Source organism: Platichthys flesus, chromosome 6 (genome assembly GCF_949316205.1).
Source record: "Platichthys flesus chromosome 6, fPlaFle2.1, whole genome shotgun sequence".
Classification (NCBI taxonomy): Eukaryota; Metazoa; Chordata; class Actinopteri; order Pleuronectiformes; family Pleuronectidae; genus Platichthys; species Platichthys flesus.
Window position 1 is genome coordinate 8,640,775 of NC_084950.1, and position 14,650 is coordinate 8,655,424.

Sequence of the window (14,650 nt, forward strand, 5' to 3'; positions counted from 1 at the left end):
TAGGCTGGTGTCTCTGTATTGTACATGCACACATACACGCGCACAAACACACGCACGCACACATACACATATATATATAAGCAATGCGACAATCGGCCCGAGGCCACTCTATCACATCACCCTAGAGGAAACGGACGTGGGGAGTCGGTAGGTGGCAGTGGTGTCCCATTTGCAGGAGACAGATGGGAAGACGCTCCCTCACTGTCTCCCCTGTCCATGTGCACCTCTCTCTCTATATACCTCTCACGCACACACACACTCAAACAAACAAGCGCGCGCTCATGCAAAAGAGTGCGCGCCTAATTTGCATTTACTTCCCCTGTTTTAAAACCTGATCAATGGATTAGAAGGATTTGGGGCAAAGAATCAATTAATGAATGCCCCTCTTCAGGGCGGGCTCCCTGCGGCGGAGGTGAAGACATTTTAGGAGCCCCAGAAGAGTTCACCCAGAAACCCAAGGAGGCTTCTGAGAGGAGGAAGGGAAACAATCCTTCCTGCTCTCGCCGCTTCAGTCCTGCGGCTGACGACAGCGCCAATCCACCAGCACAGAGAGTGGCGGAGCAGTCTCACTGGGAGAGCGCAGCTTGTCAGTGGGAGGGGACCTACACGATGCCCCACTCTCGCTCGTATCAATCCACTGTCCGTCCCTGCAGCGCCGTTCGTTTTATCTGGGTACGTAAACGCTGAGCGCAACGAGGCACTGTAGAGCGCATCGATGGATGCAGCCTGCCTGCGTGCGCAAGTTGTACCGGAGTGGTCACATTTGGAGCAGCTTTACGCACAGGGAGGAGAAGGAGATCGGGCTCTGACGATTTTTGGATAATAAGCCCATGAGCAGTTCCCCCCTCCCGTGTTGTGTCACACCGGTGGACAGGCGAGGTGCGTGAACAGAAGGAGCGAGGGCGCACAAGTGATGACTGCCTTGGGTGAAGTGGAGCACCCGTCCAGACAGGGTTAAATCAAGGGTTGGCGTAGAAACCATGCAAGAACTGAGCGTTTGCTGAAGACTCATCGCGATTGAAGCCGCTGCCTGAAGAAACGACGGTGGTTTCAAGGCTTCTTGAGGATACCTGCTGGATTTTTTTCTCCCCCCCTTTTTCCACGGTCAATCCCAGATGGACGCATTCTCCCACTCGACAATTGAGAGTGGAGCATTCTGAAAAGAGAGAGAGAGATCATCTTTAATCCCGGCAACTTTACCAATTCTCCGACGTACAGGATACACAGTCAGTCACCAAGCTTGCGGGACTTCTGCCGTCGAGGTAACCAGGAGGGAAAAGAGATACCAGCGTCTTGAATTGCGCACTGGGTTGTGAGGTGAAATCTAATCAGATCCAGCAGGGTCGATGACTAAGAAGTAACAGGGACTTTCAAGAACGAAAAAAAAGTTGCATTGGAAACATTTGAGTAACCTCAGCTCTGTTGTATACAGTCACACGAAGGGCTTTTTAGGATGTGTGCTCCTGGAAACTGACCGCATGACGTTCTCCTTGCACGTCGTGGAGAGACCACTTTTTTTAAAACATTAGATTTAGAACAGAAAGAAGAAAGGAACCGCGTGCTACTTCGCAGTGATCCGGCTCATCATTTGGAGAAAACCAGGAAACACAGTTGGTGTATCCAGACCTTTCGCATCGTGAGAGTTTCAACACTGGCACTTGTGGGTGCCTGCGTGCTCTGTGCGTCCAGAGGGGGGTGAAAGGGAAGGAGATATCAGATGCTTATTATCACCACTGTGAGAGTCATTCGCACGGCATCCGGACTGATGTGTGGATTACATACAACGTCGCTTTGAGAGAGGGGGACGCGGTGTGCCTGACAAGAAAGTGTCACCGCGGATCTGCACAATCGCCTGAGAATTGCGGATGTTTTGTCGATGCAGTTTTTTGGGGAGGGAGCAGAAGAGGGACCACTCCTGCATACCTCGGCGTCTCCGTGAACAAGTAAGTTAGTGTTTATGGCTTAGAAAGAAAACCTGTGACGGTCTCACTAGTATCAATAGCATAACCCAAACTACCCCTTCCAGCCCCTGCTCCTTCCTGTTGAATCCCCATATTTGGCAGTTTTCTCTTTTGATGGCAGCAGCGACAGAAGCAAAATCAGAGCACTGTATCCCCGGTGCTGTTTCCTCACTGATGCTGCGCCCTCTAACTAAAATATCTCTAATCATGCGCCGATTTGGAAGATAAGGAAGCATGGATGCGCGCTCGCGTGGGTCTGCCTGCGTTTCCCCTGCGCGCCCTTGACTTGAGTGCGCGCGAGCGTCACGCTAAAATGTCATGGCAAACGATGGAGTTTAGATTTCCAAACAAATCCTCCACTGTAAGCAACTGGTTCACTGCAAATCCAACGCACCTGCAGCTCATCCATCTGCATGCGCTCAACCATTACGCATCTGAAAATCTGCCATATTTAGCGCTTGTATCTGTCTGCTATAGTAACCTTTGAGAGATGTTTTATGGGACATGTGGAATACATATTTTAGATATTAGAAAATTATCTTATATGAGGCATGTCTGACAGTTGCCTGAGTCTCAGACATCGGTCGGTTTGCTTTTCTCTCCCTTTTATTTCAGCATCATGGTTGTACACAGCCTGAGAGGGAGCTGTCCCTCTTACATGGTGCTGAAATACAAACTCCGCCGTCTTCCATCTGCCTCTGTTCGGCTGCAGAAGCCATGGGTGTTGTGGGTAATGGCTCAAGAATCTGAGCTACTAAACTGCTGAATATAATCCTCTCCCTGTGTAAGCAACAGATAATTCATTAAAATATGCATATGTGTCATACTGAAGAAGTTCCAAGTCGGAGAGCAGCATTTGTAGTTAGATTTAACATTGAACCTTCTATCTATCAATCAATCATCTATCTATCTATCTATCTAATTATCTATCTATCTATATCTCTATCTATCTATATAGTTATCTATCTATCTCTAAATTAAAGTGTAGGACTATTCTGGGATGAGTGCTTCTCTGAACAGAGGCTACTACAGACATATTAAATATTTCATATCAGTCCCTTTGAACCTGACAGTGGACGAGCTTAAAAATAGACGTGTATCATGTTGGTGATAAACCAGTGTTGGTTGTAAAAGCACAAATAGAAGTTGGCCGTCACTCTTTAGAAGAAGAAGAACAAAATATATCGCATCCCTCACCTGTTAAAGTGAGAAACGCCACCCACATTAATCACCCAATGAAAGAAAAGCTCTCCATGTGATGGAGTGACATCACCTCGGGGAGACAAATTAGACTGCTGATTTGATGTTTTGGCCCTGTCAGAGGCCTCCGACATGATGAATCCTCCCTGTGTGTTTCCAAGATTGCAGTTGTTTTGTTGGCAGCATACGCAGAGTGATTCAGTAAACTCCAGAGACATATTCCTCTTTTTCAACCCTTCTTGGGCCCTCTGTAGGTTTGAGCTGTCATCGGTTATGAAGTTCCAGCCCAAAAAAAGGGGCAGATGACATCAAACCAGACTGAATAAGTGGGAAACTGTGGCCCAGTGTTTGTTTATTTATCTCTGCTGGAGTGACAACAGCTGTATCCCCAGTGCCTCCCCATTAGTCCTCCTGAGCAGTGGGAGTTAGCCTTGGAGCAGGTGCAGCGCAGGGACCGATGAGGGACTTCCTGCTGCTCACACAACGCCAGTCCTCAGCTGATAATCTCGCTGCTATAGACATCTGTTTTATGTCCAATTCCTCCAACCATTGTTGTCTGGCTTATCTTTTGAAAATCATTCCGAGCAGCCGTGTCAGAAAATTAATGAACCTGTCAGCCGGAAAAGGGCACCACTGCAATGAAGTGCCAGGGTCTTGCCAAGCGACAGACTGTAAACCCATGTTCGCTTCACACACTCCCTTTGTCATTTCTTCCCTCCTCAGCCTGTGACTCAGTTCAGATTTGGGCCAACACTTTGTGCCATATAATAAAATGTTCATTTCCAAAATCGGATTAATCTCTGTAAAGCCCAGCTTAGGACACCATTAGCATTCATTTCTTTCACTGCCGGGGACTTGTATCAATAATGGAGCTACCCCTACATTTTTCATCTTCTCTGGGGTCTCAGAGGGTTCATTCAATGAGAAAGGGAATGACGATAGTGATCTGTTATCTACTCCCTCGCCTGTTGTATTGGAGACCAGCTGTGCGATGCGAGGGGTCTGAAGGAGCTGGAGGCCGTGACGCTGGAGGTGAAAGAAACCTTTATATGGAGATGAGGTTGTCTACGGCCACATAATGGATCACAAATGCAGCATTCGATTTACAGAATGTGGACATTAATTATGATAAGGATAATAAATTTGCTCATAAGGCCACGTTTAAATACTGAGTGTGCTGCATCTAACTGCCAGCGGTAGCCTGAGGAGCATATGTCCTACTGTAATTAGCAAAGGTTAATGCACACATTAATGTGTCCTTATTACTCAGACATTTCTTCCCCATGTATGAATATCTGCTGGAAAATGTGGCACATTCACTTAAATAGGGCGGTACGGTGGTTCAGTGGTTAGTACTGTTGGCTTACACTACAGCAAGAAGGTTCTTGGTTTGAGGCCGGGTTTGAGCCACAGAGCTGGTTTAATCCCTCAGTCCAAAGACATGCAGATTTGCAGATTGTAAGTAAGACAGTGTGTGAGTGGGAATGTTTTTCTTATTTCTGTATGTTGCCCCTGCAATACGTTAGTGACCTGTAGGATGAAGGATCAGGTTCAGCTTCCCCACGACCATTAAAGACAAACCGGTACAGATAATGGATGGATGGATGGATGGATCCACTAAACGTGCAAAGTTCATTGAGGTTTTTGCAAAAACATTATCTATATTTCACCCATTGGTTTAAGTCTCAATGATGTTGAGTTTCAAAGTGTTTGGACGATGAGGTCAGGGAGGAGGCAGCAGGGATGCAAGTGGAAGCTCCTCCAAAGTGCATCCCGGCTGATGAGTGCTACTTTTATCCACAGGGTGAGTCACGTGACGATTAATCATGCATGGAGGTAGCCAGCAAGAGATTCACCTTAAATGAGTTGATGCTTGGATGATGCTTTTGTGAGCCAACAGTGAGCAAGTGAGTTCTACTATGAAGGCCAATGACAAACCCACATTGTGTCTGCATCACAAGGCAGCCAATGTGAATGTGATAAAGAACCCGCTTTACCTTCTTTTGTCTAATTTTACCTGCATCAGATTGGTTGGCAGCAATTTGTCACTGCAAGCTCGCTGTCACAATAACATCCCCATGTAGTGATTTAACGGGAGCTGGTCCCAACTCCACCACTTTGCATCATCATCTGCAGCTGAGACTGCATGTTGCTGCATGCTTGTATAATGTATAATCTACTCCATCAGCCAGACCGGAGCGAGCGTTCTGGGCCCGGCGCACACACCCAGACAGACACGAGTGGTATCTGCAGTAGACCCACTCATTAGTCATCCTCTCCAACGTGTCCGTCTGAATGTTCTGTCCGAGGGGAAAGAACAGCTGAGCAGGGGGACGGCTGCGGCACATTCCGCCAGTCGATGGTTTAATCAATCGGTATTACGGCTCAGCCCATCCATCTCGGGGAATAATCTGGGAGACATCATAAACGTGCCATTCTGTCATTCTACAGGCCAGGGAGCATTGCTTCTATCCCCTGTCTCACTCTCTCTCTCTCCATTGCCGCCCCTTATCGTGGGAACAGGAGGGGATTAAATAGAATAGAGATGAGTGTGCAGGAACATCGCAAGGTGTTTGCTTGTGTTTTTTATATCTTTTTGCGTTTTGAAACAACCCAGCTTTGAATATTTGTGTGTGTTTTTTCTCCTGCTGCTGTGACTCAGGGCTAAAAAGGAATTCTTCCAACTCCGCCACAATCTCCCCGTTTCCTCGCTTCCCTCGTAAAAATTTCAGCGAGGAGCACTGACCTGAATTCGGAACGCATCATTACTCACCACTTGCTTTACATCACCCACCTTGCCAGTCGTGATGATGGTGTCTATTTTGATGTGGTTACCCCCTCCTCCCTCTCAGCTGCCACTCTCTCCCTTCCTTGACCTCACCGCGATGTCACATAGCACTAAAATGACTGTGACAGCACCTGAGGTGGGGCCGATGTTACGGCTCCATTAATAACAGTTTGCATGAGTACAATGCAAATACTCACAAACACGCATACACACACACACACACACGGTCAGAAATTATACATATGCACTACAGAGGAGTCATTCTTCCTGCCTTCAGGGCCCCTGGGTAACGTCTGTCTGAAATGATACTGGCCCTGGCCACCACATTATTCCTGCTGCTAACTTTAAAGTTTAAATGGGCATGGAAAGGCTAGTGGGTTATTTCTTACTGCCCCTCTTTATTTTCTCCACACTGAACATTATGGAGGTTTGATATTTAAGTCCGCCTCAGAGAAAAGTAAGCAAAGCGAAGACAACCCGATGGAAAGGAAACCTCTCTCTCAAGTGCCGTCTTCTCAATCATTTCTTGTTGACGGTGGGATTTACAGTGAGCTCGGCGCGCTCGTTCTCTCAAAGTTAAAAACACATGAACTGGAAAAATGCCCTTTAAACTGGTTTTTAGTGGTCGCATAGCAACAGAGCCATGACTAGCACATTCCCTGGCAGGTTATGAGCAGCTACCAAAAATATAGGTTGTCTATGGACATCAACCTTCAGCGACAAAACCAGTAAGAGTCTGATGGTAAAGCTCCAGGCTATTTAAGGAAGTCTTCACTGATGTGTGGGTCTTACCTACATTTTTTAAAGTGAATAAGTAACTCTCTCTGTCTGAGGTAGTGAAGATTAAATAAATCTATGTCATAGAAGACTCCAGCGGGTGGATGTGGCTGCACAGGGATGCACTGCTTACATGTTTACTAGTTGTTTTGGGAATGAAAAGAAACTGCCCTGTAATATATATTTGACCTGTTGAGGGGCTTCTCTCTTTAGAGATGATTTTGTGCCTTGCTCTCCAACAAAGCTTTTCACCCTGATCCACTTAATTGTCTGCACAGTTTCCTCCGGTGAAAATCATCGGAATGCGGGAAACGTAGAAATATGTTGGACTGAAGGGCAAAAAAAAAACGGTGGCAACCTTGCTGCCGTTGCAAAGTGCTTGAATCCAAATTAGGCCCAAATGAAATGAAAAACTTGCTGTTGGAGAATACATCACAAAGCTCTCATATAAAAGAGCAACGCGTTCAGTCGGCGTCATCAGGGTTTGACCCTGAGATACGGTGTACTAACACAGACTAGACTCATTACGCTCTGACTTTAGAATAGCAGCTGCTCACTCTGTGGTCAAGACTTCACATAGAACCAACATTTAAATGACAGGTTTACCTCCATGACTGTGAGTATGAATTCAGCTTTGATCATATCAGCCTGCATGTTGCTTGTGCTCTGCAGACCAGTGTAGTGAACAAACCTATTTTAAAATGAATGCAGTGTGTTTGACTCTGGAAAAAAAACACAAGACCACAGTTGTCAAAAGGTGTGTTAACAAAGGAGCTTAGTTTTTTTTTTTTTTTTTTTTCTTTGTGTGTGTGTTTGTGGTCCGGCCGTGACACATGTTGCGGGGACTGTTAACAGAGACACAGTATGGGGTCTTGCCTTCCTAAAAGGGACAAAATGCTAATCTCATGCCGTAAATCTAAAATTTTTAAGATGCTGACATGTTTTTAGGTTGTGTTAAGTTCAGGTTTAAGTTAAGATTAGGGTTGCCTAACCCTAATCTTAACTTAAACCTGAAACGATGGTTACGTTTATAGTAAGTCTCCTCCAGGAAATAAATGTGATGCCCTCTGAATGGAGACACGACTGCGTTTGTGTGTGTGTGTGTGTGTGTGTGTGTGTGTGTTTGAAGCAGCATGTGTGTGCCCTCGTTAATTCTCGTGCCTTTTGCAGAGCCAGGGGTGCAGGATGAGTGTCTGCGATGTGGGCGTCTTGGTCGAGCGTTGCCGTCTGTCTCCCATATCTCCTTTTCAACTCATGGACCCGATCAGGCAGGCAATCAGATGGCAGCTCAGCTCGGGCTCGCAGCAGGAGTCTGGTCATAAGTCAAAGCTCCACAATACAACACAGCGTGGTCACAGCCCAGCCAGCAGTCACACACTCTCTGTCTGTTGAGCCCTGCGGATGCTACATCCTTGATCATTCTGAGGGAAGAAAAAGCCCCCAGTGTGCACAACCCCAGATTCTCACACCTATAAAGACACAGCAGTGTGCTTAATCACAAAGCAACACACCTACTGTTAAATATGTTTCCCTCACAAAAACCTGAGATGAAATCCAGAAGACTACACTGAGTCCAGTGCAGATTTCTGTACTTACTTGAATCTATCTGTTTTCACTGAGCATGCATGTGTGGTTGTGATGTGTGTTTTTACATGAGCGCGTATGTGAGTGAGTCTCTGTGTATTTGTGTATTTCTCCCGATATCTCTCGCCCTGTTCATCTGTGACCCTAATGTGTCACTCAACCTAGCACCTGCATGTAGGCAAGGCTGCCCTGCTATGATAGTTCTGATCTGACAAGGATAGACTTACACTTGATTTAATCTAAATTGTCTCAATGGAGTCTGCTGAGGTACTAGTCTGTCTCGGTGCTCAGGTCAAGGCCTTGTGACAGCGGCTGTCAGTCTCTCCTCCGGTCCACACGTGAGCGAGAAAAGAAATGCTTCGAGATCCGAAAAGGAGCCGACTCCGGTTAAAAAAAGGGAATTGGGAGGGCTCGCTGATGCATGCCTGGTTAATGGGTAATCTCCCTCATACAAAAACGAGAATTAATCCTGAACAGATGCCACCTCGTGTAATGAAACCCCTACTTGTTTCCAAACACACAGCTTGTCAGGGGGAGATGTTTTAAAGTTTTAAGGGCTAACGATGAAACAGCGTCGGCTCTTAATGAGGCTGTCTTGATAAAGGCCAAAGTGAATGAAAGACAAATGCGAGGTTAGATAAAGGAAAAATTCTCAACAGCTGCTTGAAGGTCTCATTTACGACATGTTAATCTAAGTCAGCAGGTAGTAGTTCTCATGAATGAAAACCTGAAAGGAAATTGATGAATAGAAGTAGTCAAGAGAGGCAAGAGAGGAACGTAGCCAGTCATGCTTGATTGGACAAGGGAAATGTGTGTGCTTGTGTGTGTGCATGTGTGCGTTTGTGTGCGTGTGAGCGTGCACATTCAGCCCAGTGGCAAGTCTCCTGCAGCCTGTGCCAGACTCCTCAGCGTTTGGCTGCAGCCCGTCTGTCACCGAGTAGAGAGAATAGTCACACAACATTCCAGGCCTTGTCATATTTAATTTCCTTTTAGTGAATACATTAACATAATTTAACCAGAGACAGATACTGTATGTTCTAATGGGAAAGTGTATTGTGTTTGCGCTGTGTAAGTAGGACAGTGTTATAATATATTAGGATGGAAAATTCAGTTGTGTATTTGTTTTAGCAAAGAAGAAACAACCTGAGCAGGAATATCTGAGCTCAGATACATTTAGATTGGGATGTTTTTCTGGTTTGTCTTTAAGAGGGTTTGATAAAGATCTATTGATGCAAAAATAAATATAAAAATCTGTCTTAACTTTGTCCTTTTCAATCTGTTAGTGAGCTAAGATTAATCGAATAGTTTCCAAAAATATCTATCAAGATTTTTCGAAACTCTTCCAGATGCAGGTTTCTACACCCGCCTCGATGGTCAAAACTCCTAAAATAATTGTGCTTTGTTTATTTGGGAATGTTTTCAGAATCCATGTTAGATGCACAGGTGGAAGCACCAAGCTGGTGCTCATGACGTAGAAAGGCCTCTCGTGGCCAAACCCAGTAGTGACTGGGTCATGTTGGGGGTGTGGAGCCAGTGAGGGATCGGGTTGTCTGCTAAAATATTGACTCCATTATTTTGTGACTGTGCAGAGGACAGCAGGAACCTTTGTGAAAGAGGTGGAGGAATCTATTTAGTCACAAATACATATTTTTTAGCCCTTATCCTCATAATACCTGAAACTTCCTGCTAGCCTCTTGGATGAAACACAAGAAAGACCAGTTCCTTACTTACGCTTCTTCAACTCCTGGCAGATTTTCATTTCATCTCACCAGATGAAGATATTTGTTCACTAACGTCACATGATACTGGATCAGATGATTTTCAGTCAGCTGCTCAGGTGCATGCGTTCTAAATGGTGCGGAGTGATTATTCTCGAACAGCCGTGACCTCCTCGTCCGTGAAAGAGTCCTTGATATAACTTGTTTGTGATGCTGCGGTTTGATCCTTCCCCGCACTCGAGTCGGCTGCACTGATATAGTGATTATGTATAGTAACGGAGGAACATTCCAGGCTCTATGTTGACTGCTAATTGGGCTCCAGTGTAATGACTGTGTCGTATTAATGACCCAGATCCAGCTCATTGTAATATTCATGAGGTGTGAGCATTGCCTTTTCTCTCTGGGACGGCGCGGAGCAGAGGTTTATGAGTGTGTGTGTGTGTGCGAGGCTGACAGAGTCTGTGTGTTGATGCGGATGTGTGCGTGGGTGCAGCGAACAAAGGTTGATCACTGTGTACGGCTCCTCTTCAATTTATTCCTTTATGTTCCTGAAAAGCGGTTGCAACGCTGGGAACCTTGTTTCTATAATTTGGTTTCCCCCGGATGTCATTGATATGAAAAGGTGCGTGTTGATTCAATTCTGCAAACGAGAGTTGTGGGGTAACCGGCTCTCTTTGTGTTACTATTTGCAGAAAATAAACAGGGGGAGGAACAGACTTGAAACCAGGTGGTCTGTGTTCAATCGTCCGTTTCGAGAGCAAATCCACAAAGAGCTTCTTTTTTTTTTTTTGCAGAGAGCCCTCTGGGGGACGTGAGCGTGTGCGTGTGTGTGTTAAGGGAGGTATGGGCAGGTGAAAAGGTTCCTCTGTGCCTGATGAAACAGGTGGGACCCCTACAGTCACTGGCATGCCATCCTTCCTCTTCCCCGCCCCGCCGGTGCGCTCTGCATTTACATAACACTAATCGGAGCATAAAAGTGAGTCCAATTCCTTCTGTATTCATTAGCTTAATCTCTGGGTGTTTCTCTGTTCGGCGAAGGCCCCGCCGTGTCCCTGGCCGACACCGTCGCACATTTCACTGCTCCGAGGCACAATTCGGCTGTGCTTTTTTCCATTTTAGCGACACTTGAATTGGAACGTGGCATTCTGTGGTTAAAGGAGGTCATACGAATGTGAGGTGCGCCCTGCGGCTAAGAGGGATAAACCACTCCATCGAGGAAGTAGAGAAAGGAACAAGTTCTACCCCGCTGCACTCTGGACAAGATCACATTGAGCTGGGCTGCTTGACTGATAAGACAGGACAAGGGCTTTTGAAGGACAAATACTGTTACATCCTGATCGCGGGGGGGGATGCGTATGTCCTGAACCGCTGCCTCGCCATTTCCTTATCGCTGCCGGGCGATGAGTACAATCAACCACCAACCTCTGCCCCTGCTCTGCACTTTCGACATGACTCTAATTGAAAGTCTTCTTCTCTTCTGTTTAATTTCAGTGTTCGGTTTCCAAAGATGAACCTTAATGGCAATCTGTGCTTCCTTGTAGTATTACGACGCTCCCAACGACAGGGGATGTTACGCTTGCTTCTGTCTCCCAAACAAATTAGATTTTAATGAAGAATGAAAGAGGCTCTGTGAAGTCTCCGGCATAACGTCAGCTCCAGCACAGTAACTTTTTCTGCGGGGATGAGGCATTCATTATAGCCCGTTAAGAATGGCAGCTATCAATCTTTAAATGAGCTGTATAAGTCATATAAATTACACCGCGATTGCAGGAACACGGCCATAAATGTCAAAAATGCAAAATAGACGACTGGGCAAACTGGGTGAATGAAGACGAGGGTTTTTCTTTTTTTTCTTCCACCCCAGAAATGTCTAGTCCTCTCATTTAACGTGACAATGGAGGATTTCATTGTTGAGGGGGAAAGAGAGATTCACAGACTGGGGGGGGGGGGGGGGGGGGGGGGGGATCTATTTTTCTCTCTGTTGAAACAGGAGGACAAATCTTCGCCATTTCTACCCATTTGTTGCAACATCAAAGCATTGTCTGCATGTGATGGCTGCCTCTGTGAAGTGGACCCTAATCCTAATTAATTGACGGAGCAGCGGTGGAACACGCTAACAAGAGCAGCCACTGTTCTGTACGCTTCAACGAGTCCAGCGTACATTACTTTTTTTTAATGTAGACAATTGCATATTCAGTTGTCCGTCAAACTTTTTTTTTCCTATTACATTTTCCTAGTTTGTAATTATTAAGATTCTGTTGAGATGTTTTGCGAGGAGGTATTCAAACCATCATCGTCATGGCAACTGTAATGTGACACATAGGAAGCAGTCATTAAGGCAGTGAGCTGAACGGTTGTTGACATGAAAACATCTTAGCAAAAGTTTATTGACATTCCCTTCCACGAATAAAACAGTTATTAAAACCCCTTGAGGGAATGGAGTTGAGCAAAAAGTTTTTTTTATTGATCGTTATTTAATCACCTAACTTTATTTGGACTCACTCTGATTTATAAACACATAGTTTTGCTCTGGAAAGATTCTGGAGCTATTGAATCCAATATTGTTGACATACGCTGGTCCTAGGCTTACCAGTTACTCATCTACACAATGTAACATCATATCACTGGGCTTATAACATTCAAGACAAGTTGCAATGATCTTTAAATCAGAGGAGTTTACTATGTGATTTAAATAATATCTGTAGAATAATTTAATCATATCACTCCGTTTAGGTTATTTTTCACAAAGACGCACAAACAAAGTTCCAGAAAGAACCTTGAAGGTTCCTCTGATTTCATCTGAAGGTGCAAGGCCCCCGTATAAAACTGTGTGGAAGCAGGTCAGCTTATTGTGCTTTGGCACTGAATAAATGCAGGAATAGAACTTCCAACAGGCACATTATTACTCATTTTATTTGCTCCTGAAATGCACCACCCATTTAGTTTAATGCTTCGCTCACCTTGAAAATGGGTAACGGGCCAATAAGACCGCTGTGCGCTCCGAACGTCCGCTGTGTTCCACTGTGGCCGCTGTGGTGTTCGGTGTGTCATACCTGCTGGTGAACCCAGACAGCCAGTTGATGTCCACTTGCCAGATGCCTCTCTAACCTGCCGGGGTGACATTGCAGTCGATCCTTCTTTAACTGTGTCTTTGGCTGTCGTTCAGCTTAGTGGGATTTAGGAACCGTCTCAACTAGATAATCAAGTGTCTGGCGAAATCCTGTTCCTGTTTCTGGACTTTGCAGTGGAACTATCATTTGGGCAGTTTCTTTCTTTTTACCATGTCTTGAATGATGGATGATAAATATGCAGCTTTTGGAATAACCTGAAGGTGCAGCAGAGAGAAAAATACAGACAGACAAATAAAGAAAGCTAGAGGGAGTGTGTTAAAATGGAGGATTTTGCTATGACATACTGTGGGGGGGGGGGGCCTTCCCTCTTTTCAGTGCAGCTGAGGTCCAATGTAATTTGCCATGTTGCCCAGGGGCTGTTACCGGATTTAAAGACCTTACAAAATGTGCTAGACCACATACATCAATACGAAAATCAAGGATGTAGGAGTTTATATCTGAGGAAAGGAAGAGATGATGTCCTGGATAAGATACAGTGAGTTATTATTGCACAAACATTTCATATTCTATAAATTAATTTATACGAGGATGTGCATAGGAAAATCAGTAAACAACTCTAAAAAGTGAAAATAAATTACTCACACCATTAAATAAAGCTATAAACATTATTTGTATTGTTTGTCTTATGAAATAAGCAGCACATACTGTTAAATTCACATTATTGTGTGCCTTACAAATACACATGTTACATCCCAATCGCACCAACTTTAAAACACTATCAAGATACAAAATAAATAAAAGCTATGGTATTTATACTAGGAAAAAAGTAAAAGAGGTGTGTATTTGACGTGGATAAGTGCACACACACATTCACATGTACATATGAGTGTGTTTGGCAAGGGGCGGGGATGATTTTATACACATGCACTGACTCGTGAGTAACATCGATAAACAGGTAAATCTAAAAATATAAATCTCCATATATCTCTAATGCTGCTGTCAGTAAACGTGCCCATCGGCAAGGCACTATCCCCCATGTGACTCTAGAGGAGCATCTCATCTGTCATCAGTGCTCTACAGACTGTACTTCATGCTGGGGATGAAGGTTGAAAGCTAATATATAAAACTAATTATTAAAAGGAGGAGTGGATGCTCAAATATTTCAAATTTGTATCTTTCAATTCAAATTTTTCAAGTTCAATTTAATTTTTAATACTTACCCTTCCAAAATGTGTTCCCATTATTTTTGTCTTGCCACCAAGGGCGCCACATCCTCTCGAAACTCTCTCATCCTCTTCACTCTGTTTAACACGCTGAATCTCCCTCTCTCATCTCCTCTGTCCCGCGTCACATTTCATTGATCTCTATTCTCAATGAGCATTATGCCAATTAATTGGTTTAGAGAACTCTTTATCCACCTCCTCCTCGTGTCCCAGCCCGTGCGATGGCGAATCCCGTAACCTTTGTGCCTTTAATCACACATCGCCATTCTAGAGGACGCCACAATACCCTGGCTGATTTCTGCTCCACTGTTCCCTCAGTAATGGGGAC

At 44.9% G+C, this 14,650-nt stretch overlaps 1 protein-coding gene across 1 annotated transcript in view; it reads left to right on the plus strand.

The window, feature by feature from the left end:
* The first annotated feature begins 1,374 nt into the window (after nt 1-1,374).
* The window catches only part of lrrc4ca (leucine rich repeat containing 4C, genome duplicate a), a 44,554-nt gene continuing 31,278 nt past the window's right edge, over nt 1,375-14,650 (plus strand). The window contains exon 1 of the mRNA XM_062390303.1: nt 1,375-1,943. The gene's annotated coding sequence lies outside the window, so the exon portion shown is untranslated. The remainder of the gene's footprint in view (nt 1,944-14,650) is intronic.